Raw genomic sequence first — 26,081 nt, 5'->3', positions numbered from 1 at the left:
CTGTAGTTTTATTCTACAGAAGATTTTTTTGAGGGGTCTGTTTGACTGTCTTTTTTTCATGTTATATATGAGATGGCATTTCCAAAGTAGCTATTATGCTGTTCTAATATAATTTAAAGGGCAAGGGATAGCTACCTAAGACTGTGTCTTTTAAGTTTAAACCTTTTTTTTTTTTTTTAACTGATGAAAAGAGATATATACCAATACAAATAGCTCATGACCAATTCTCTCCCTGAGTATGACAGCTAGAACTAGTGGTTCCCAACTAAATGCTAAAGCCCCTGAAATGTCCCAGCAGGTTGCTGGGTTTGTACTACAATGCTACAATGTCCGGTACGAATTTCATGTAATTACAGCTGACTGCTGAAGGAAGCCTGTGTTCTCTGCAGGCTGTTAGGACCTTAGTTACGGCCAGAAGGGTAGTGGGTAGGATTCAAACCTCCTACCAGTGCCAGCAGCTAGAGGCTTTCTTCAGAGCAGGGACAACTGACTATAAGAATAAACCAGCTGTGCAGAGCAGAATTACATAGCTTCTAGATTTAGGTAAAATGGTGCCACCTGTGATTTTTTTTTTTTTTTTTTTTTTCATTTTAAGAAGTACAGAAGAAAGAAAAAGGCAAATCCTAGAAAAAGGCCGCTAGCTTCTTAGGAAATGCCAGAATCTGCTCACTGGATCATTTTCCTGGGAGCAATAAAACAAATCAATAAGTTTGAATTGAGTTATCATGGTGATTTTCAGAATTACCTGAGAAGCTTGCCAACAATTCTGACTCCCGGGAGCTGGCCCAGAGTTTCTGATTCAGGGTCTGGATCAATCAATGAGTCTGGGTCAGCCATAAAATCGGTGCTTTGCCACTTACAAAATTATTAGGAGCCTTAAAAGATATCTCTTAAGGTTCTCTGTGACTTATAAAGTACCATATAAATGTTAGTATTTAACTAATAGAGTGTGGATACTGTACCTCTTATTTATTAGGCATTATGTTAACTCTTGGAGAAATGCATGTGTCCTAGTTGTAAATTGATAGTTTTCTATTCTTAGAGTTCACCAAGAATACTTTCTTCTCAAGAAAATGAATTCCTTAAGCCAAAAATTACAAGCAATTATCTTTCTCTCTCAGAAGTAGTAGTTTTGTTGTTCCTGATTTAATTCTGAAAATAACACAAAGGCATCAAGAATCAAGACTAGTTTCAATTTGCTTCCAAGGAGGGAGTTTTAATCTTTCCAATTCTTTCTTTTTTTCTTTCCCTTCTTGTTTTAATCACAGATTTATTTGGGGGTAGGGTGGTTGGAATTTAGGCTAGTTTGATGGCATGGCTTCCTCTTTTAATTGGACTGCAAAGAATAAAAATCATTCGAGGATGTTTGTATTGTATTTGGATAAAAAGGGTTTTCCTGAATATGTGTGCCTTGCTCATAGCCCACATTCTTAGAATGACTTGATAGTGCATAGATCACATACCTCACACACAGTGGTGGTTTGATTGAATAAGCAGAGGATGAATGGGCATACATGAAAACTAAGCCATAAGATATGCTGAAAACACCACAGGTGTATATAAAATTTGGACTGCATTTCATGTGTAGTTACTACTTAAAAATGGAATTCAGCCAAAGGATCATTTCTTTTTCACCTATAAAATAAAAGCACTTTCACAAAGAATCCTAGACCTGGGAGAAAAAAAAGAAACAACTTTAAAGATAATCTAGTCTAGTGATTTTCAAATTGTGCTCTCTAGAGCTATAAAGCAAAGTTGCTCCAACTTTGGCTAAACATTTGAATCACTGGGAAGATTTTTTAAAATGTAGATGCTAGGCTGGCCACAGTGGCTCATGCCTGTAATCCCAGCACTTTGTGAGGCCAAGGCTAGTGGATCACATGAGGCCAGGATTTCGAGACCAGCCTGGCCAACATAGTGAAACCCCCTTCTCTACTAAAAATACAAAAAAATTAGTTAGGTGTGGTGGTACACGCCCCTAATCCCAGCTACTCGGGAGGCTGAGGCACGAGAATCGCTTGAACCTAGGAGGCACAGGTTGCAGTAGCTGAGATTGTGCCACTGTACTCCAGCCTAGGCTACAGAGGAGACTCTGTCTCAAAATATAAACAAATAAATGAATTAAAATATAGATGCTAGAGCTTCACTCCCAGAGAATCCAGTTCAGCTAGTATGTGTGGGCTGGGCACATATGTTTTAAAAGTTGGTACAGATTCTAATGCACAAACAGGGTGGTGAACCATCATTCTACGGGTTTGCAAGTCCAAACATTTGGACTCCTGATCTGCTAAATACAAGTATGCTCCCTGGAGACAATATGATAGAATATATTAAACTGGAAAAAATGGGATGTGCTTGCGCCCTATAAAGTTTTCATTAAGTTCAACAACAACAATGTAATCTAGAAAAATTCAATTATACAGGGTTCTATTATACACTCTCATGATAGGACATTCTGCAGGTGTACAAGGGATACACAGAAGATTAAGGCCCAGTGTTTTCCATAAAGATTTTACAAGGTTGGCCTATGGCAGAAGCATAGAAAGGAAAAGAGAAAAACAAGTATAAATATAACTTTAATAAAAGGCAGGTGTGCTATGAATGGCACAGGTAAGATTGAATCACAGATGAAATATTATTGCTTTCAGCATTTGCTCTAATTTCTCATCACTACCCAGCACATATCTGAAAACTGAGCAGTTTTGATATCCATCGTCTTAGAACACGACCTGTTTTTTAAGGGAACAGTGGGTGCAAGGATTAAAAAGGAAAAGAAAAAATAAAACAGTTGTCCTGTTTCTTCTTACCTCCACTTGATTTAAGGTAGGACACTTCCTAGAGCCTGGGACTCACCTAGCAGGAGGTCTCTCTGAGGGAGGAAAAGTAAAAAGCATGAGTGCCGACTGTTCTTTGCAGAACAGTCTGCTTCTAGACTGATGGACCCTTGTGTCTTTGCCAAGGGGGAGGGCAGAGCAGAACATCTGCCTCACTTGATTTGCTTTTGTGCTTCTCCAGGACAAAGACTTAATAGTCAAGGTCATTTCATCTCCTTGCATGGATAATGAACAAAGCTGAGAGAAGGAAAGAAAGGGAGAAGAACGAAAGGAGAGAAGGAAGAAAGAAGGAAGAAAGAGAAGAAGGGAGGGAGGGAAGGAGAGATATTAAAAGTGTCTGTCATCTGTTGTTCTTCATATTGGTCTTAACTCAGAATCTTTGGAATTTTTTTGTTCCCTTCCCAAACACAATTATCTGACACAGGAACTCGCAAGATGTGATTAAATAAAGAGGCCTTTCAATATGTGATTAAACATAAGTTTGCATAAATTCCCACTAACTCCATCTACTCCCCGCTTATAACATTTTGCCACTCCAATTAATGGATCGAACTAGTCATTAGATATATCTTGGAGGTTAGTGCTTTCTATTATCTTTTATCCAATTTCAGTAGAATATTCAGTACAAGAGAGATTCAAAGAATCAGATATTCTAATGGAAGTAGTATTCATATGTGGTAGAGGAATCAGGGAAAAAAAAACGACTTGAGATGATTCTTAAGGGATAGATAAGTATTCAACATGTAGGTGATCACAAGAAAACTTTCTGGCTGAGTAAGAAATATGGATAGTTTTATCCAGACAATGCTGGAATTTAGGCTATTGGTAGGAAAGAGGTACAGATAAGAATGGAAAAATGGGCTCAGGCAGCATTCCATTTGTGGTAGATCTTGAATGCTTGTAGAACATTTGCACTTAGTTATTAAGTATGTACTTAATCATGAACCACTGAGGTTTTTTTTAGCATGGGAGTTACATAATCAACTTGTGATTTATTAAGGTTAATTGGACAGCACACTGGGGCATAGATTGGGGCCAATCAGGAAAACAATGGGAGCAGAAGAATATGCAAAAGATTATTATTGTATTAGTCCAGAGCACAGTAGAGATATTTGTGTTAGAAAGGTGGGCTTTTGGTGGTAAGAAAAGGAAAGAAAACATGATCTTAAGAACTGAACACAAATAAATAACCAAGCAGGAATGGTGCGCTTCTACATTTATAAAACAAGCACTAACATGAATAGACTATGTAAAGTAATCACACAGTTGGGAAAGAATAGTTTTGGTTTTCCTTTTAAATCTCTCCAAGACTTGTTCAGTGTTACTAGTAATTTTGGAGGTGTGGCCAATGAGTTTTGAAAATCAGGATGACTTCCAGTAATATATGCTCCTATAGGAAATAATGTTTACAGGCAAATGAATGCTCTGTTCATCTAAGAATATACCAAGTTAAAAATGAAAATGTCAACACCAGTTAGAAGTATAAAGGATTTTTTGTCCACTGAACTGATCAAATTATTTTGACTTCTTGTAGGAAAGGATGAAACTTTACAATCATTCTCGTCAAAAGTTCTGTGGAACTATGAATCCATCCACTCCTGTTAGACTCTATTAATTATTCTTTGTCTGGGACATTTTGGTGTGTGTTGTGATTAGTGAGGCCTAACTCTGACCAAACTCTAGGTCATTGTACCTTTCAGCACAGTCTCAATAAGAGGCAATATTAACGTGACATTTAACCAGGCCACAGTGGTATCTAAGCACACGCTATCATATTTTGCAGCAGACATTTTTTGAGATCTGCTTACAGTGCAGGTTCTGGGCTTGGTGGTGACGAGAAGAGTGTGAAGATGCTCACAATTTAATAGGGTGAAATTATACACAATAAAAATACAGAGAGATAGGAAAAAAGAAGAAAAGGAAAAGAAGGAGAGCCCAGGAGCAGGGGAAATTCATTCTATTTAGTGGACTGTACAGGAGGCTTTATAAAGACCGTGATGCATCATGTAAGATGTGCACCTGACAACCAGTGCATTTCCTCTTTCTCTCTCCCTATTTCTATCCTTCCCTTCCTTGACTTTCTGAAATATTTATGAAGTGCCTATTGTGCTTAAAGCCCTATGGTAGGAGCTCTGGGTTCCAATCAGACATGAATCCTGCTCTCAAACAACTGTGAAAACATTACGTTGTGTATGTACGCCAAGTAGAAATTAAATGATCCAACACAGATTCTTGTTTTCCGTTGTACTGGTTTCTTGTTGTACTGGCAAACGCTGCCTCCTGTACTGAAAAATTTGTTCTTTCTGAAAAATTTGGACTGTCCCTGGATGGCTTGTATTATGATTAAAGATAAGAAAGAACTATAGATTTATTTTTAAAAAGTGATAACAGAACGGACTTTACATCAACCAGATTTACCTAAATGTAGGCTACATGCTCGATGATGTGCTATTTTATCCTATTTCTATCATGCTTTGTGCAGATACCTGGCCCAAAATTTTCTTATTCATTGAGAAGACAGAGAAAAGTATAATTATGGCCGAAATACTAGCTTGTACAAAGCTGTTTTTTTTAATTGTGTTTTTAATACAAGTGTAAGACAAGAACAGAAGTATAAGACAAAGAGAAAACATTAGAAAAGTGGCTGAAATATAGTAGTCTTGATGCCTTGCTATATTCACTGTTTTGAAAACTGTTACTGAATGCACAAGGAAACACCCTCAGTTACTCACGGGGACACTGCTGCATATGGGAAACAAAGTGAGATCTGGAGACAGTGAGATCCTGGCCCAGGATACAATGACCAACTTGCCACTGGTCATTTATAATCCCTGAACTGCATAGGAATGCGCTCCCTGCAACATGAAAATCAACGTGTTGGTATTTCACTTCTGAGTGAGTTTTTGGAAACCATCCTCCGAAACCCTCTTAGAAAGAACCTTTAAAAATAATTTCATGGTTCTGTGTTCGTGCTTTCTTTCTAAAAATGTGAGAGCTAAAGTTGGTTGGTGGACGCAGAAGTCTTACTAGCTTTGAAAGACTGCTGTGCTTCGTGTTCTACTCTCGTTTATTTCTCTCTTCCTAACCATTGAATCTTAAAGCACATTCTTTCATTAAGGAGATTTCAGCACCCTCTAGAGTAGTGGACTGTGAGTCATTAACAGCCTGAAGCATGTCCGAGTCTTGAGAGATAAGTCGGGCTTGTGCAAATGAAATTTTAAACAAATGCTGCAGTACTTTTGTATCTTTCTCTTAAACAGTACAAATTTTGGTTGACCATGGAAATAATAATATTGAAGTTTAAAATGTAACTTCCTTTTCAGGTTATGTCCCATGATTTGACATCCTACAGATAAACAGTTTTCCTTCTTTCAAAGAATTCTGTCACTCCTCCTCACAACTATCTGTGATTCCTTGCCATTGTGTTTCCCATTCTTGCACCATTCAGCAAGATGGAGCCTGCTTCATCAGTTTTTGGTCTCTGTAGAGTGTTCCTCTATTCAGTGATTAATTACTAGCTTTCTGGGGACTTCTTAATCTTTTTCTGTATTTTAAAATATTCCTTCATTTCAGAATTTTCTTACCTAAGATACAAACACTAAATGGAACATAAGTAACTGCAGTTGCTTTCCTCCCTAATCAGCTCTGCCTTTCCTACCGAAGATATAATTTTAAAAATATATCAAAACCCATAAAAGTTAAAACTTTAAAATAAACACTAGGCAATTTGTTTCCTTAGTGAAACAAATTTAGAGGTTAAGGTAACAAAAATGTGTTTAGACCTCATGTAACTAACAATGCACCCATTTATGTTAGCAATAGTTTTTTTTAAAAATGCTGCAAAATGTAAAGATAGGTGGCCTCTAAATGTTTATACTAAACAGAATGAAAAAACAAAACCAATACACAATTTTATTGTTAGGAAACACTGAAATCCACTGCTTAATGTATGCATTAATGGGGCTTCTTGACAAATCACCTGTTAAATTTTAGCTGACAGCTTGTCATATATTAATTATAAGTAAGTGTAATATACGGCTATCATAATGCATGCAACAGAAAAAAACAGGAAAGGTAATTAGAGTATATCCTTTGTTTTCTCCCTTCACTTCTTGCTCACAAGAAAAAAAATGACCCAGTGTTTCACTTGGGTTGGGATAGTGCCAGTGGTTAATGGAATGCCCCAGTCTACTAAAGAATTTAATGGGAATATCCATTTGTCACAGTCACATGCTGTAATCTCCAGTAGCAGAGCCAATAGAAAATAGCATCGTACCATAACGTCCTCTACACACTGCAGGTGAGGGTGAAATGCAGCAGCTGAACAGAGCAGTCAGTGGAGAAGGTCTGGCTTTTCTAGGCCTTTCTTTATGAAAGATGTGGATTTCTTTTCTTAAAGAGGACAGTGCTGCCTAACAGCAACAAGAGATGCTGGCTTGAAGAAAAGGAAAGTGTATTTTTTTCACATGGAAAAAGAAAGCATAAATGATTGCACTACATGTCTCAAAATCTCTAGCTGCCTCCTTGTCTACTGGAAGCCCGCTTGTTTGTAAAGAACCTTTGGGTAGTGGAATCAGAACAGGTGATTTCAATCATCAACTAATTCTGAGTTTGAGCTTTCAAAGCTGCAGAATGGGAGTAATGACACCTGAGCATGCAATGTTACTGGTAGAATCCATAGAACTACACGGGTCAAAAAATTTAGCATGGCACCTTAATTATTATCTTCTTTACAATTGAATTTGAATGACAGGGTTGTCTGGCTGCTTTTTTATTTATTTTTGAGACAAAGTCTGGCTCTGTTGCCCAGGCTGGAGTGCAATGGCGTGATCTCGGCTCACTTCAACCTCCACCTCCTGGGTTCAAGCAATTCTCCCGCCTCAGCCTCCCGGGTAGCTGGGATTACAGACACATGCCACCACGCCCGCATAATTTTTGTATTTTTAGTAGGGACGGGTTTCACCATGTTGGCAAACTCTTGACCTCAGGTGATCCGCCTGCCTTGGCCTCCAAAAGTGGTGGGATTACAGGTGTGAGCCACAGTGCCTGGCCCTTTATCTTTCTTATGTGCTAGTTCTGTGTTTGGCCAAAGCAAGCTACTAAGAAATGCTGTATACCTTAAATTTGAAAAATACTCTCTGAAATAAAAATAGTAACACATGTAGAAGTGAATATTTATTTGAGGACTAAAACTATTAATTATTGTTTCATTTATGTATTTAGCAGTAAGTTAATAAGGTGTATTAGACATAAGCTAACACCTATAGGAAAAGGTCTCAGATATTAGTTTTAGTGTTTTATGAAATTCGTCACTATCTTCCGAACATGTCACTTGAATCTATGCTGTGTTTCTCCATTTAGCTGGATTTAATAAAAAGCCCAGTAGTCCTCACGAAGAAAATATGATTAGCAACAATTTATTCCATACCTTGGTCAACAATTTATCATCACTATAGAAGTGAAAATATTGGATTTGAAGTCAAACAGATCTAGGTTCAAAATTCTAGCTTGGCCACTATGTCAGCTTGGCCAAATTATCCTCTCTTGTCCTGTTTCCTCACTTATATAATGGGGCTAATAATACTTAACTAGCAAGGCAGTTAAGATTGGAAATGAGGCAGTGGCTTCCAAACTTTTAATCACCAGCCACATGATCAAAAAGGAAGTTTTGCAAAAAAACAAAAAAAAAAAAACTTACTTAGTACGTATAACGTACTCTTGTGTTTTTTCCTACTTTTCTTTCATTTCAAAAATTGTTTATGACCCACTAGATTTGCAACCCACATAGGGTCATGATGTGCCTTTTCAACAACGGGTGAACTTTAACATGCTTAGCACGATGCTTAGTACATAATACAAGTGTAACAACTGATAACTATTATTGTCATCGTGATTATTTTCAGTCTCCTGTTAGGATGCCTCATGATAAATGAGAATAAATCTTCCAAGTACTTCTAGGAACTAACTCCTTTGGATGGGGTCCAAAACAGACTCATACTCATCGTATGCTGAATTATGCACTAGAGGGGGTTGTGCTATAGCAAAGCTCCTGTGTGCTATTTATCACAGAATGTTAGAGCTGCAAGGAAACGAAGGAAATCTCTTGTCCTATTGCTTCATTTTTCCTTCATAAAAGTATTTGGAGTTTTTAAAATATTCTATATGTATTGCTCATTGGTAAGTTGGAAAACTGGCTTTTTTGATCCAGAATGTGGAGGTGATGATGAATAGTTGGTGGGATGGAGGGCAGTGGATCATGATGTCTGAGTTCTTGTCCTGCTTCTGGCACCAAATAGTTGGATGATTTTAAATTCTCAGGGTCTTCGTTTCTTTACCTGTAAAAATGAGGTAATGTCAACAAAAGATTAGCCTGCTTCTGAAGTTCTTCGACTTAAAATTTCCAAATGGTAAACCAGTCCAGAAGTTTACTAGATGCTGCAGCATTAGGACACTGTTTTGTTACAAATCTGCTCTGAATATATTAACATGAGTGCAGCAGGCTGCAGTCTTAGTTCCATTAATACTCAGATGTGCAGAGAAACTTTGGCTTCTCTATTTGCTGTATCTCCCGTTTTTCAGCAGCATCACCCTGAATAATTCTCAGTCTCATTCGTATAATAATAACTCAGACTCTCCAGTCACCTTAACCCATCCCTACTTCTTTCTCTAAGATGTTTGGTTGTAGTAGAGACAAGAACATCTAGGACTTCACAGTGTCAGAAAAGTTGGGCTTATGCCATTTACTTGTACTGTCCTCCGTATCCCCTGATTTCTGGGTCCCTTTTCTACTTGCTAGTTTAAATCGCTACCAGTGGTGTAAGATGATATCTCCTCAACTATGTTCCCAGATAGCAGTCAGATTTACCAGCTGGGTTCTTCTTAAATGAGGTCAGATCTGCAGGCAGAGGGATACATTTCTTTCCCACAAAAGTAACAGCAAAGGAATAATAGGGGTTTTAAAACTTTCTGTTTCTCTAACATGCAACTTTGGATGAGCAAAAGTGGGATTGCCAGTTTATGGGGGCGCATGTGGCAATGACAAAGCCAAGTAGGAGTTTACATCTTGGGTAGAATCACCTATGGGGAGGCTGAGGTTTCTGGATCCATCCTTAGGTCACAGGGGGCAAGTGTCCATCATCCCTGCACAGCTTTTCAGCTCCTGTGAAACCAGAATGATTGGAGGGTAAACCTAGCTTGGAGGCTTGCACAGGCATTGATTTCTTCCTGATTTTCACTATGACCCTAACCATAAAAAAGCAAAACCAAAAAGCCAAGAGACAATCATGCAGGGATGCTCCTCCCCCACCCCCAAATTGCTGGAAAACTAAACTTCGTTTAGAGAGCTTCCTTTAAAAAATATGTGACTTATTTTTGGAGTACATAGGAGGCAGAGGATTACTGACCAATCCTTCGGTGGCTTTCAGGAGCACAGCATGCAGATGGTGGAAATAAATGGGCAGCTTGAGACAACAGGCAGCATGCCGGATCATTAAGTCAAATCTAAGGGGGTCTGTTTACCTTTGCTCTTTCAAAGACAGCCTGGGGTCTGCAGGAATAAGTATTGTGTACATGTGCTGGCCTGAACACAGAATGAGCAATGGAGGTGGCTGGTGAGCTCTAGCTTTATTTAACCTTTCTGACCAAGTTTCTAATAAATTTTGATGGGCCAACTGCCAATGGTGGCTTCCAGCTGCTGACTTTTTCCACATGCTGGAGATCCTATGAGTAGCGAAGAAGGTTAAAATCCACCTCTTAGCTAACAATACACACAGTGCACGTTAGTCACCTTGGGTTGTGTGGATGAAGAGTGCACCACACAACTGGGTGCTTGGCTAGGGAAGAGGGTGTTAAAGTGTCCTTCAGAGAAGCTGAGGAGCACTGCATTTCCAACATCATAAAAGCAAGTGACATGAAAGCAAAACAAGTTATCACACTAACATTTTGGTTCAGTACTTCCCTGTCTTCCTCGTTGCCTTCAAAGTGGATCCTACAAGCATCCCCGAAGGAGGCTGCCAAGGTGAACTGGGGCGGACACAAACTGTGTCTCATCAAAGCACGCTCCCTATATTATTATCACTGCTGTCAATAGGGCGCGACCAGCATTTTTTCCTCCTTTGCGCTGGGACGCAGAGCAGGAAGCGCCCGGGTGTGCATGTCTTAGGAGATGAGTGAATCTGTTGGAGAGGGTCTTTTCTGGCCTGGTGGATGGATGCTGGGGAGTGACGTCACCCCGCTCCCTCTTCTGGTGTGTGTGTGTGTGTGTGTGTGTGTGTGTGTGTGTGTGTATGTGTTGCCTCCTTCACCCACCACTCCTGCCTGCCCCTCCTTCATCCAGCTCTCTGGCCCTTTCAGTGGGTCAGTGGTCCAGATTCAGGGATTCGCCAGCGGGCGCAGCGGGCCCAGCTCTCCCCGCGTCCGGGCGCACCCACACTCACACTCACGCGCAGGCAAGGCGCACACACAATCCCCCAGCGCTGGAGCACAGCAATTCCGTGGGATCCCCAGCACGTTACGAGGATTTTAGAAATCACCCAGACAAGGACACAAAGAGAGAAGCCTTTCCAATTACTTTCCTGGGCTTTTTCGTTTAATTTCCCCCCCTTTCCTAAACCACCTCGTCTGCAGCCGTAACTACCAGGTTCACGCCAGGTCCGAAGACTGGGCTGGACTGGCCACCCCACCTCCCGGCCCTTGACTCTGTTCGACGCCCTTTTCCAGGCGTCGCCTCGCACCCCTCTCCCCCCACGAGCCTCAGTTTCTGGTTACCTCGCGTGCGCTTCACTTTTGGGGGGAAGAAGAGAAGGGGAGGGAGGCACCGAGGGGGGCAGCCGAGTTGCTATTTGTGGCCAAAGAATCCGCTTTAAAAGAAGAGGCAGCAGGAAGGAGGAAACAGGAGAGGCGGAGGGAGGAGAGGAGACGCGGCCCCGGACCCCCCAGCCGCGAGCGGCGGAGCATCGAGAAGCGGGAGGAGGAGGAAGAGGAGGAGGAGGAGGAGGGAGAGGAGACAAACAGCGGCGGCGGCGGCAGCGAGAGAAGCGGGCGCAGGGCGAGCAGGAGGAGCGGGAGGAGGAGAAACCGCCGCGGAAGCCGCGGGCTCAGAAGGGCCAAGAGGACGGCCCGGGAAGAGGAGGAGGAGGCGGAGGAGGAGGAAAAGGGGGTAGGGGTGGAGGGAGGGCGGGGGGACGCGCTCCCTTGGATGCTGGATTTCGGGTTTTTGGACTCACTCGCTGACTCTCTTCCACTTCCTCGCTCTGGACTGGGCTGGCCGCACGAGGGCTGGGCGGCGGCGGCGACCAGGGGGGCTTCCGCGGCGGCGGCCGCTGCTCCGCGGGATTAAATTGGCCGCCCGGAGGCGGCGGCGCGGGCCGGCGCCGGCTGCGCGGCCGTGGCGGGGCGCGAAGGCGCTGGAGGAAAGTGCTGGTGGCGGCGCGGGAGGCGGTGGCGGCGGCTGCCCGGGGCCAACATGACCAGGTAAGTCCCTGGAACTGACCCCGTCCGCCCCGCTGTGTCTTCCCCTCTTGCTGCTCGGGAATCGCCCTGCGCCCGGCTCCGGCTGCCGGCGCCTCCCGGGCCGGAGCGACACGCTCCCGTTTCCGCGAGCCCGGCGCCCGGGCACCGGAGCGCACAGTTTGCTCCTCTGAACCTCCTCGGGCGGAGGTCCTCCCCTGCAGGGTTCACTTCTCGCCTGAAACCTCAGACCCGGGAGAGAGGCGACTCTAGAGAATGGGGGTGTCCGGGTACGTGTATTTGTACGACCCCCGCTCTCTCCTCCTAGGGTGGGCGTAGTATTGGGGGGAAATGGTGGAGCGGTGGGGCAATCCAGCCTTACCCAGGGATCCTGCCACCGCCTTTTTTAAAGGCAGGGATTACGGTTTTAAGGAGGGCTGATTACGGTGAGGGGGCGATTTCTTTTTCTTTCTTTCCTCTGAACTAGTGGGGAGAAGGAGAAATAGCAGGAATCAAAGTCTACGCAGCTGCCATAGAGGAGGGGGATTGTTTGGGAGACCTTTCGGTGGCAGAATCAAAGCTCGTAGTTCAGCTGCGGGAATCTGGTGTACTTAACACACACATTGATTCCGTAGGGAAGGGAACGCATCATTTATAATGAAGAGTCAAAGTTGTAGAAAACAGTTTAAAAAGAAAGCCACGAACAAACCGAAGATTCTTTGCTTTTCCATAGATTTATTGTAGCTTTTATGTAGGTGTGTAGAAAACTTGCATTGCTTCTCTGGACGTTGATTTTCGTTTAAAAGCACTAGCAAGTGAAGTCAGTTTTTAAGTCTTATGCTTAAAAAAATCTTGAACACCAAGTGTGAGCTTGGCTTTCATTAATTGAGTGTTCTAGGATTCCAGATAGTAGTTCCATTCTCCAAAACCAGGACTATCACAATCCACTTTTATTGTTTCCAGTTCGCCTCCCAGTACGCTACTTGCCAAATGTCTCCTCTGTTTTCTAAAATTCTCAGAGTAATCCCCCAGCCTCATCTACAGTGTGCACCTTAAGTATCTAGGAAGATTCCTGAGGGATCGTTCTCCTTGTATTTCCTCTTAAAGTTATATATATGTTTACATGCTCAAAGACACAGTGCCAGTGACTTAACAGAGTGTAGCTCACACATTTTGAACCTCTCAGAGGCTGGTAACTGCTTATGACTTGAAAAAGATTTGCTGTTAAATTTACTGAGCTACAAATGTGGACTTTACCCTTTGGTGTATTCTTTTCTAACCATCCTGTAGCACATCTGTAGGGAGTTAGTTCAACCATAGATACTTCTGACCATTTTGAGTATTTTTTTCTCTGTTTCAAAGTGCACACACCAACCACTCAACTTGAGTAAAACAAGGATGATATACCAAGACTTGAAACATTCTGATGTAAAGGGATCTGTAGATGATAATAACTTAAGATTAAGTTGTATATGTAATATAATAATACCCAGTAAAAGGCTTAGTATCTTAACTTACTTTGAATATATGTATTCTATTTTATGCTACAGACACTATAGCAAAAAGAGAACACATTTTCAATGTTCCGTGTCTGACTTACGGAAACAGACATCCTAAATGGACAATAAAATTTTCCCTACCTCCCACATTCCATAATTATGTACTGTACTTTGCTTTTCAATGGAGCTAGCAATTCTGTGGCAGATTTCTTAAATTCACCCTCATGCTATCAGCTATTATTGTACTTTCAAAGTGTGAAATTGACAAGCTGGTCAGTTTCATGAATTCAGCTGTCAGATTGTGTCCAGTTAAAAATTGCTAAAAGCTGTAAATGTGCCTGCCTGGAATTTTCTTTTGTGAAGGAAGGACAGCAAGGGGATGGGGGATTAATGGGTGTTATTAATTGTAGATTTTTTAAAATAGATGGACTCCAATGTGAGTTGTATCACTGGCTGTTACTGGGAAATACGTTTAGATTTTTTACTCCTGTAAAAGTGGCTTTCAATTTTTATCTGTATCTTATTTTAAATAGTACTTTGCATAGAAATCATCTGTTCTTATAGCCCTCAGTAATATATAATAGGAATAAGATTCAAAGAGGAACAGTGTCTCTCTCAAATATATTTTAATATAGTTGAGTAATATATTATTTTTGCATGACATGTAAAAAGGTGGGTGAATTAAACATTTTATTGTGTAGGTTATGTAACACAGATTCTTCTTGGGCCAGAGCAGTTATGCAGTTACTCAAGTAATGAAATGCAGCAATTTATTTTAATATATGTGCGTTAGAGTAGATAACCATAGATGTAAAACTGCTTTAAGTATTAAGTAAATACAGTGATTTGATTTGCCTTTTAAGATTGACACTTATTTAAATCCAGAATATCTCATAGTCTGGAACTAAGAATTGGAATCCCCTCATCTGCTGCTATTTGCTAAGCCACTAGGGGCCTGTATAACTGTTCTTATATCCAGGAGGTATCCTGGTATGGCATATGCAAACCCTTCCTAGAGAGACATTAAAAAAAAAAAAAATTCAAGTAGGCATTCCCTCAAGTTTTTGTTTTTTCCTTTTTAATACGTTAACTCATACTCTGATACTAGTTATAGACAATGATTGAAGACTATTTCAAGAATTTTATTTAGGGCTTCTCTGACACTATGATTGTTCATACAGAGTGTGAAAAATAGAAAAGAGAAAAGGTATTGGTGCAAATTCATATGTGATTCCGGTTCTCAGTGTATGGCACAGATAAACAAGAAGGAACATTAATAACTTTTCTTTATTGGAGTGATAAGGATGTTATTTGCATAATGTAGGGTTAAAAGATAAATGAAGCAGAATTACTTTAAGGGAAGTATAGGCATAGATTGATGATGTGATTAAACTAGCTTTGTAAGCGCTGTACAAGTTTGTATGGAAAGAAAATCTGAGGCTGTGACCACAGTTTAGTTGGCACTTGAGGGACCTGGACTGAAGACGCACTATACATTTTTAAGTGTCAGTTTCACAGATTTGAAATCGACCAGCCATGGCAATCTTGAGAGACATTAGGCAGTAAGGTCAAGTATACTTAAACTGTTCTTTCGTTGATTTTCGATTTTTCAAACTGACAAGGGTGACTGTTTGTAAAAGAGTACGCTGTAAGTATTTGCATATTAGATTTCCTTCAGACCAAACTTGATTTATCAAACCATTGGACAGTTCTACTTTTAAAAGGATTCTATGCATAAATAGGAATTCATTAACACAATCACATATGAAAAGTGTCATTTCAAGAAAGGTGAATATTTCAAAGATGACTCCATTTTAAAACTATCCTTCCTTAGTTTACCTTTTATTTTAAAACAACCCGCCTTTAGTTTCATTGTGTATTTGCGGGTAGTATAAGAGTCAAGAGTGTGTGTGTGCTCCTGTGCTCTAACTTGTGATCCTAGGAGCATTAGACTTAGGTTTACACTTAAAATATCTGTGCAGATAACCTTTAATCATGGTACCTTTTTAATTCCCAAAAGTTTCTAGGAATCTTGAAAATGAACTTTACGTTTTATGTAGTGTATTCAACTTAGTGGTCACAAAATATACAGGATTTGTATTACATGCCCAGACATATGAAGTGCTAAATATAGATATAATTATCCAGTTTTCCCAGAGTATTCAAGGAATGCTTTACTTTTTCCTGTTTTCTTAAAGTGATAACAGTTACATGTGATTTAAACCAAATTTAATCTGAATCTCTTTTGGTTTTATGGAGTTATTTACCTTTTTGTTGTTGTTATTTCATCTTTCTACTGTTCAGTGTCTTTGAAAATATCTTTTAGGAAAGCTACTTACTTGTGACGGCAAAGAGGCAGCTTGCTGCCTCAAGCAAAACCAGTGTTTTAAAACATTCTTTTTTATATTATCAGTGATTTGCCAAGAAAGAGCAAAGAGAAGAGTTATTCTCTCTGTGAACTACAAGATTGAGAATTCCTATATAACACATCAACTGAAGAAATCTGATAATGTGGAAGAAGATTGCTTAGAAGGGATTTGTCAGTAAATTTCATTCGAACAAGCATCACTTGTTTAAGCTTCTGTAATTTCATGGCACAGTGACATTTCTACCAAAGGATAGGTTTGTTTGGGATACATTTTCTATATGGGTAATCTCATTTGCTTCTAATTAGTAGTTGGTAACACTTATTAAAATGTCATGCTTGGCTTACATTTCTTTCCACAAAGTGTCCAAATTCGCCCCCTTTTTAAAAAAAATAAAAATGCATTTCGGCTCTCCACAATTAAGCCCTTAAGAAAGATAGCTAAAAGAATATATGGCTTGTGCTTCCTGATTGTTCATTATATGAAATTATAGCCTCAGATGTAAAAGTTCAGCATTTTCTTTGCGTCATAAGTCTTAGGAAGGTCAAAGAGCAAATGCTTGTATGTTACAGCAGTCTCTGACCTAATGTGACCTCAATAATAATGTCATCACAATGGCGCTAGACTGGAGAATTAATGAAATAGAATTCTTACGAAACATAGTTCACAAAATTACACTTAAGACCTGTGTCTCTCGTTTCCCCCTTAATAAATTACCCATTTGCTTTCAAGAAATCAATAGTTTGCATTTTTTTCTCTCAACATTTTATTTATAAAATATTTTTAAGACTTAGACATTACGTACTTTACACATTACATCCGTGTGTACTGCCACGCTCCTCGAAGCAACTCATAGGGAAGAAATGGACTAAAACAATGCCTGCAGTGCCTCCCTCCTCCCTCACAAAATGATTAATTCTGTATCTTCCTGTTCATTATTTTTAGTCTGATGCTAATACATTTAACAGGACCATATTAATACTACTCAGTTGGCCTATGACATTTTGAAAATTACCAAAAGGGGGACAAAAGAGAGAGACAGCAAAACTGAGCTTTTTGATGGCTTTTTAACCTCGCTGTCCTTCAAATCAAATCCCTATGTGTCATAGATGAGTAAACTAAATGAAAAAGATGACAATTTGGAGAGCTAAGACAGCTCATTCTGTCTGTAAGCTAGTAGGTCATGTATACCAGCAGGCAAGTAGTATTGAGACAACTTATGTTCTTCCCTCTTCACCTGCGACAAGGAAGCCTTGCTTTCCTTTGTAAATGGCTGTTTTTACATGGCGGGTCCCCACTTTGGCTCCTCCAGCATTTACAACAAAATGTAAGAGCCAAAGCAGCCATCTGAATCAAGGCTTTCTCTTAGTTCCTTGGATTCATTGACCAGAAAGGCTAAGTTTGCTTCTTCCTTGACATTCAGATAACAATGTCAGGAGCATTGTGACCTTTGCCACATGGCTATTTACTAGGTTTAACTCTCGTAACTCTGTCAGTTGCATGAGATTGATTAAATTTATAAATTCTCAATTGTCTTTTTCTTTTTTTTTTTTTTTTATTAACAACATCCCTTGAGCTATGTTCTTTAATGTAGCAGTAGCTAACTAAATTGAGATTTGGGAATTGTATTTAGAAAACAGCATTTCTCAGTACTGCTTTGGGGTTTGGAGAAATTGTACTTTCAAATACGTAAAGTGATCCTCTGTAATGATTGGATCACAAGTAACAAGAGACATCTTTTTTTTTAAAGCCGTCGGTAGATGGATTTCATTTATTAACTAAAAGGGTTGTATTAGTAATGATTTTATAAATGGTTGGAAATCAGTTATTGTTAATTCTCATTTAACCATGCATGCATATAATACATATTAAGACGATGCTAAAGAATTGCAAAATCTCGACCAGTTTCCTTTCTTTTTAGGCTACAGTGAAAAGAACATTCAGTTCTTCTTATATGAAGAACTAAATTTATGCCTCAGTTCTGCCACTTATTATCTGTGAGCTCTCGGAGGAAATGATAAAACATTTCAGAATCTTAGTTTCATCATCTGTAAAATGGAGGGAATAACCATACGTAATGAATATCCAGTTTGATCATACAAATTTATCTTATTTTGTATTTTAAATTTAGATAATTCTTGAATGTAGACGTCACATAATGAACATACCATATTCAAGAACACTAGTTCCTATGATAGAGTTCTGTTGTCTTCAGCTATTTGTTAAAAGTTATTGCCACTTAAAAATTAAGATCTGTTGGATACGGATGTTTTGTGTACGTTTATCCTGTTGGCACTCTGTGTGTACTGCTATAATTAGTGTAGTTGCTAGAACTATCTTTTTCTGCTTAGCACATTTATTAAAGTCTGTACGTATTAGCATGGCATAGTATGTTGTTTATCTTAGAAAGCCTTTAAAGCAAAAGCTAGAAATAATTTTACCTAGAATGCATAAAGAGAACATTTCTCTTTAAAGTCTTAATTTTATTAATATATTCCTGAGGATATTTGATTTGGAGTTTCAGTTTGGGGGAAGAAATGTTTAGAAAAGCAGTTAATTAAAATACTGAAGCAGAATAAGTGCCTTTTTTTTTTTCTTTAGTGATAGCGCATCTTAGAAAGCTGCTTAGACTTTTGCCCAGTGCAGCTGTCCTTCCCTGAAGTATCAGGTTTCAAGAGCAATGATGGATGGTGGGTGCCTGTAGCCAGTTGTGGGGTTTGCTCTGAGGTCAAATGTATTGATGGAGGCAAGGAATTTACTGCCTTCTGCCTCCCTAAGATTCACCAGTACAATTTTACAGGGAGAAATTAGACTAGACACATCAAATGCTGATCCAGTGTCTGCTTATAGGTCAACAAGACATTTGTTTTCAATGTTTAAAATAAAAATTTTCTCTGTCTTCCTTCCTACTGGCCCATCCCATCTAAAGGGACATTTTGAGTATGTTCTAATGATTTCTTACTACACAAGTAGATCCTGGCCTCCCTGTGAAAACACATTCCAACTACTTGTAGTAGTAACTTAACTGAAACATTATTAGAGAATTTTGAGAGTAAAACCAATTCAGACTTCTCTGGTTGAAATAGCTCATTATGATTTTGTAGATACATTGATTTATGTCTTATTTTAAAAAGATCTATCAAGATTATTTGGCTAGCTAGAAATAAGAGTAGTTTGTTGGATGTATCTTAAATATTCTAAATCTACTTGCTGGCCAGGTAACTATTTTTGCTTTTCTCGGGGAGGGGGAAGAAAAGAGGCAACTATGTTTTTCTAGAGGAATAAAATATTGGAAGCATCTTCCATTGGAAATATGCCATGGATGGAAGTTGTTCTTTGTGAGTTACTTCTTTGACACTCACTTTCTTCATCAACATGGAACTCTGTCTCCATTTGATGTTTGGCATCTGTGTCTCCATCTCCATTCTAAACTCTTTTTTTTTCATATTATCTATATCCCCTTTCTGGTGGCTGGCTGTACTGTCTCCTGCCATGTCTCTATCCACTTCTCATAGAAACAATAATTTCTACATAGATAACCTTCAAAATAAATTTCCTCGCTTGTCTCTGGAGTTTCAGACCTGCATTTCTATCTGCTTGTTACATGATCGGGAAATGGGAGGCTCTCCTGTATCCCAAACATTGTATTTTGTAAACCCAAAATATTATCTTCCATCCATATCTATTTCTCTTTTCTTCATACTTCATCTGAGTTATCCCTTGATTAGAAACCTTGGTGTCATCCGTATCTCTTTTCTTCCTTTTATTCTTATCCTCAGGCAATTTTGTACCTTCTCTTCCTGTAATCTTTTCACTTTATTTCCTCTCCATTTCTACCTTTCCTATGTGTTCTGCACTCCATACGCAGCTTCTTAGGTGGTTTTTGTGTTTTCTCATTTCTCCTCTTTAAGTCTTTCAAATTTTTGCTTTATGAAAGGCAAACTTGCTCAAGTCTACTTGATCAAGTGCTCAATACTCAACACAGCCATCATAGCCCTTTGCAGTCTGCTCCCAAATTGCATGTCCAGGCTTCTTCCTCACCATAGCCCTGTGATACTCTGCCCTTGTGCAGTATCACATTCCCTGCAGTCATTGAGGAGGCTGTGCTTTTGGGCACCTCTTTAGTTCTACCAATACTGCTCCTGGAATCTCCTTTCTCTTACCAGCTGTCCTCACTTGTATCCATTGATACCCTGTTATTCTCTCATTTTCTAATGCTCAGTTCAAGTGCTATTCCTTTTCGTTGAATTGAGTTGAACTAAAGAATTATGGGCCAGGTGCGGTGGCTCACGCCTGTAATCCCAGCACTTTGGGAGGCTGAGGCCAGTGGATCACGAGGTCAGGAGATCGAGACCATCCTGGCTAACATGGTGAAACCCCGTCTCCACTAAAAATGCAAAAAATTAGCTGGGTGTGGTGGTGGGTGCCTGTAGTCCCAGCTACTCGGGAGGCTGAGGCAGGAGAACGGCATGAACCCGGGAGGCGGAGCTTGCAGTGAGCTGAGATTGCACCACTGCACTCCAGCCTGGGGGACAGAGCAAGACTCCGTCTCAAAAAAAAAAAAAAAAAAAAATTTTTTGAGTTGAATATAATTGAAACCATAAAATGTGAAGAATAATTATTCATTAGAAACCTCTCACAATGCTCAGGACCCTGAGATAGGTAAAAATTAAAATTCCTTTATGGGGAAAAATTTCATTAATTTTCTCAAATTTACAGGTATAGCAGTAGTGGTTGGTATGTAGTAGTTGTAATAGTGATTATTTCTAAAATTTACTGAGCATTTATTATATGCCAGACATTCTGCTCAGTACCTCATCTTCAGTATTATGTTTAATCTCTAAAATAACATCTATATAAGTCAGATGGTTTTATTATCATCATTTCACAGAAGAGGGTTGATCCATGGAGAGATTAAGTAATTTGCCCAAGGTTGCATAGATAAAAGTAATAAAGATGGGACATAGGGTCAAGATTTTAAGTCAAGCATCCCAAATTTTATCTGTTTCACTCACTTTTAACCTCCTTACTCTTTTATATGACATGATTTAAAAAAAAATATTTATCTCACATCGTCCAGGCAAGTACGCCCAATGACATGGTGCTTTCTCGACTCAAATTCAAGAAAAATCTATGTTTGGAGGCCAAGACAGGAGGGTTACTTGAGCCCAGGAGTTTAAGACCAGCCTGGGCAACATAACAAGACCCTGTCTCTACCAAAAAAAAAAAATATATTAGCCAGATGTGGTGGTGTGCACTTGTGGTCTCAGCTACTTGGGAAGCTGAGATGGGAGGATCACTTAAGTCCAGGAGATCAAGGCTGCAGTGAGCTGGGATCGTGCCACTGCATTCTGGTCTGTATAACAGAGCAAGACTCTGTCTCAAAAAGCAAAAAACTAAAAAAAAAAAAAAAAAAAAAAAAAAGATAAGCATTAATCAGTACGTTGTCTCTCTACCATTTCTGAAGAGTATCTTCTGTTCCTTTCTCTGCTTGGGACTGGAGGCATTGAAAAAAGCATTTTTTTACCAAAGGGGTTTTGATTCGATGACCTTTTTGTTTCTGCAGATGGCCTGCAGCTCTAAGATTTTATGCTATTCAGCCAGTGATACAACTACCTGAGCTCTGGGGTCAGTCCTGGAGCAGGAGTGTTTAAATGAAATATTTCCACCAAGAATAGTTCTTAAAATCAAAAAGGCTGCCATTTTCATAGCTGCCCAACAGGTAAGAAATCAGAAGCATTTTTATAAAGAGAAATATAGATCCAGCAGGGATATCTGAAGAGCAGTCACCCATCAAAGAAATGGAACTATGCCAAGTGACTGTTATATATGCATTATGCTTATTGGCAGCCTGCCCTATACCATTTTGTCTGAGAAACTTTTGTTAATTATAATGTCTTCTAAAATACTCTTGTTTTCACTTCACCCATTAGTTTCATTATCAATAAGGGTGGATGATTTGATTATTTTTCCATTTAACCTATTTTATAATAGTTTAGGCTTTTCTCCTTTTCTGTAAGTCCTCAGAGAACTATTTCTGATTATGGTTTTATAAATAATAAAATACAGGATCTTATATTTGAGGATTTGGAAAATTATTTTTTCTCTGACAAGAAGGCACCCTGAAGTTTTAAATCAGACATGGTACATAAAATAAAGTTACACGGAAAATTATTCGATCTTTTATGGCTTTCATGATATCTGAACAATTAAGTCTTCTTTGCCCACGTTTCTAAAATGCTTCTCACATGCATACACTGGCCTATTTAGGCATATGTTTTTCTACCAGTCAATCTATAAACATAACTTCCTAGAAGCATGAAGCAGGGTGTACTTTTTTAGGTAATATGTTGCAAGGGTTTTTTTTATAGTTAGGTTATCAATACACATTTTTAAAATAATACTTATAAATTAAGAATGATAAGTTTAATAAATACTGTTATGTATATTCAGTTACTGATTTAAGAAAGGATTGCTTAAGTTTATTTTAATCTGACTTTTGCTATTTAACAGACTCGACCTGAATTTGATTTATATGTACCCAAAAAAAAAAACAATTTTAGGAAAATATTAATTTCAATTTTGAATTTTATCATTCAAAATCTGTTTTCTTTCAGTTACACTTGTGTTATATCGAGGACACCAAAATAGATAATAACTTCCTTTCCACCAAATTATTCACTGTCTTTTCGTGTTATTAGGTATCATCTGTTGAAAGGCCCCCATCTTCTCATGCTTGGGTTGCAGTCTCCTTGGGTTTGGTTTTGACCTCACAGTAGTTGCTTCTCTGCTCTGCAGCCAGCATGATCTTTAAGAAACTCATATCTGATCAAGTCATTCTTTGCTTTCAAATATTTCAGTGGTTCCCTGTTCCTCTCTGTGAAAAGCTTGAAATACTCCTTACCAAAAGGCACCTGGCCTTTGATGCCCTTTCCTCTGCTTTGTCTCTTGCCACCTTGCCATCCTCATATTCATTTTCTCTTCCCCACTCCTTCCATCCCTAACACACACACACTTGAGCCATACTAAAGTACTTGCTGCTTCCCAGATGTACCGCGTTGACTCTTTCTACTGTAATTTTGAGCATGCTCTTCCATTTGGAATGTCCCCAACCCTTCCATTTTTGCCTGATTTTTTTCTTCCTTCGGGGCATAGCTTAGCTGACAACTCTTCCTAGAAAATTTCCCTCCTCCCAAGTCTGGGTACCTTTCTCTGGGTGCTAAAACAATACCGAATAAATTCTACGTATAGTGTCTATCGTAATGCATTGTAATTGCTTATTTATACTCTGTTTTATTAGGAGTACCTGGAAGCCAATGTTCATGTCTTATTCCCAGTGACATCTCCAGCTCCTACTACATGGCCTGGCTCAGTGTAATAGTAATATTGGGATGTTATTGTTGAGGGTTCTGTGAACAAGTTAGTGTGCCCAGAAAATTAGAAGTGAATTAGTTCATGGCCCACATCTTACAACCCATCTGTTTAGGTTCACAGTTTATGATAATATTGTCTGTGGCTCCTCTGTAATTAATTTTAATTTTATATTATTTTGAGTGAAGTTCCACTTACCTAGTTCCTTACCAAACCAGGACAAAGCCAAATCTCAGTAGAGTGTGTGTATCTACTCATATGCCACTAGACAAGACAAATCTGCCTTTACATCTGGCTGCGGTAGCAATTCCCAGATGCACTTAATTCTGACACATGGCCATTATTGAACCAAAAGCAATTGCCTGGCATGATTATAGCTCTTATTTGTTTTCGTTTTAAGGGGCCTCATCCAGGCTGCCAAATGTACAACAGGTGCCTTAGTTTTATACTTGCCAATCTGTTGTTATTCAAATGACCGCCCTAACAGAGACTAATGGTATCTAATAAAATTGATCTCGGTTCTGGCAAGCCAGACCCACAAGAGCAAGAGCCGTAGGAACTGCAGTGGGAAAATATGCTGGTGGTAAATGTGCCTGGTGAAGCATACACTTTTTTGGGGGGGAAAGCGACATATGTCTCACACACAGGCCTCTTGTTTATGCTGAGCTGTGGACATTTTCTGAAACCCAGTGTTACTTAAACACTAGGATTTGCAGTATCTAATCTTGTTTTAGATGTACTTGCTGGGTGGCATGGGACAGGATTGGCTGTGCCAGCTTATCAGTGAATGGCTGTGCCATGCCTGTAAGGCACAGCCAGGCTGTCTTTCATGCCAAACAACTGGCATGTTTGATGGCTTGTATTTCCTATTGTTAGAAATTTGCCTCACTGATTTCATTGGGCCTTGTAAAATCTTGAATATTGCCAGAGCTAGCCAGAAGAGGAGTATGTCAAGTTGCAACCAAGAGCTAATATTTAAATACTGTATTCAAACGGCATGTACGATTTGGCGACTTTTTTTCTTTATAGGACACTGGCTGAAGGAAAGCTTTGCCATCAAACGAGATAACCTCTTGACAACTGGCCTTGCAAACTTTTTCAAAAGTATAAGTGATGTTAACTGTTAGGACCAGGTCTCAGAGGAACACAGAATTGTGTTTTTTTTTTTTTTCCTGCAAGGATTTTAGAGACCTCATTTTATTCACTCACTCATCTACTTTCCCATTTATACATCCATTCTTTAAAGCACCAGATATTAAACTCCGTTAAATGCAAAGTACTGTGGGAATATAAGGCTGAGTAAAGCACTATTATACTTGTCAGTGCAAGTATAATTTGCACTGACAAATTTTAGAGATCTGGATTTTTAACATTTCAGAAAACTTGTGCCGGTAATGTCCATCTTTAATTGGAGATCTTTATGTTGCCATGTGGAAAAAAGCTACTCAAATTCCACCATGATAGTAGAGCTTACTGGTTTCACTAAATAATAACACCAACTACTAAAATAGGAGAGGGGGGTTAGAGCCTTAGCTGCCTAGCCACACTTCACTTTGCTCCACAGTTAATTGAGCTCATGTAATTTCCTGTGACCTAGCATATAGAATAGCTCTTAGCTTGGGATTTGGCTATTATTGGACCATCTTTTTGTATTATTTATACCCATCTTACTTGAAAAAGGATTTGTGGCAGCTATTAAATCATATGCTTCATTATCCTTAATAAATCACCTTGGTAGAGCAGACAATGGATTATTGTACAGATGGTTAGTTTCTATGAGAAATTTTTTAAAATATGCATAATCTTGGCCTCATTTTGAATGATATTTTATTTCAAGGCTTTTAAAAATGATAGAAACCTTTAAAAAGTATACCAAACTACTCAGTGACTATTGTTCATATTAAATAAAAAATATACTTAGTAAAAGGAATGTAAATGTGATTAACAATTTTTTTAAAATGTATTAAAAGGCCTTTTCTGATTGTGAAAATCTTTCAAAATAATCTTTTCTTTATACAGAAGGAAAGACACACCACGGATGTGGTAGGGCTTTACAGTAATAATGTTCTTTGCAACTAGTGTTGAGAAAAACAATGATGTCAGCAAATCCATAAATAAAAGATTGTATCCAGAAGCCTATATGAACATGGTATTATGTATAATGTAGATAAAGGGGAAATAAATGACCTTTTAGATGTTTTAAGCATAAAACTCTTCTTTTGGAATATTTAGGTACTAGAGTGACAGATTACATTATGTTTCCATACGTCTGGATGAGAGAGAACCAAACACATTTCTGATTGCAAAATGTTCCATGCTGGCTTCTTCATCATGGGTGATGACCATTTTTCAGATACCAATTAGAAATTTTCAAAAGGTGCTGGAAAGGACATGAGAGTAAACCTCATGTTGTTTTGCTGAGGAACCTAAGATCCCAAAAATTGAAGAGGCTTTCTTACTCCAGCTGACCTCTCCATCTTGGTCTTTGGAACCTAAGGCCAGTCCTTTCTGGGCTTGACACTGTCTTTGTTACACTGCAGAAATGGGGTCCTTGCCAACCCATT

The 26,081-nt window shown here is 39.2% G+C and overlaps 1 protein-coding gene across 36 annotated transcripts in view; it reads left to right on the top strand.

Moving 5' to 3' along the window:
* The window catches only part of PTPRD (protein tyrosine phosphatase receptor type D), a 2,318,035-nt gene that overhangs the window by 1,755,627 nt on the left and 536,327 nt on the right, over positions 1 to 26,081 (top strand). The window contains exon 1 of one of the 36 annotated variants that reach the window (XM_030812520.1): positions 11,132 to 12,305. The exons of 34 other annotated variants lie outside the window; for them this stretch is intronic. The gene's annotated coding sequence lies outside the window, so the exon portion shown is untranslated. Of the gene's footprint in view, positions 1 to 11,131; positions 12,306 to 26,081 lie in introns of those variants that run through there. One more of the 36 variants, XM_030814195.1, reaches the window with a different exon arrangement.

Source organism: Nomascus leucogenys, chromosome 1a (genome assembly GCF_006542625.1).
Source record: "Nomascus leucogenys isolate Asia chromosome 1a, Asia_NLE_v1, whole genome shotgun sequence".
Classification (NCBI taxonomy): Eukaryota; Metazoa; Chordata; class Mammalia; order Primates; family Hylobatidae; genus Nomascus; species Nomascus leucogenys.
The sequence above is the reverse complement of the archived record's forward strand: the minus strand, read 5'-3'. Positions and strand labels throughout refer to the sequence as shown.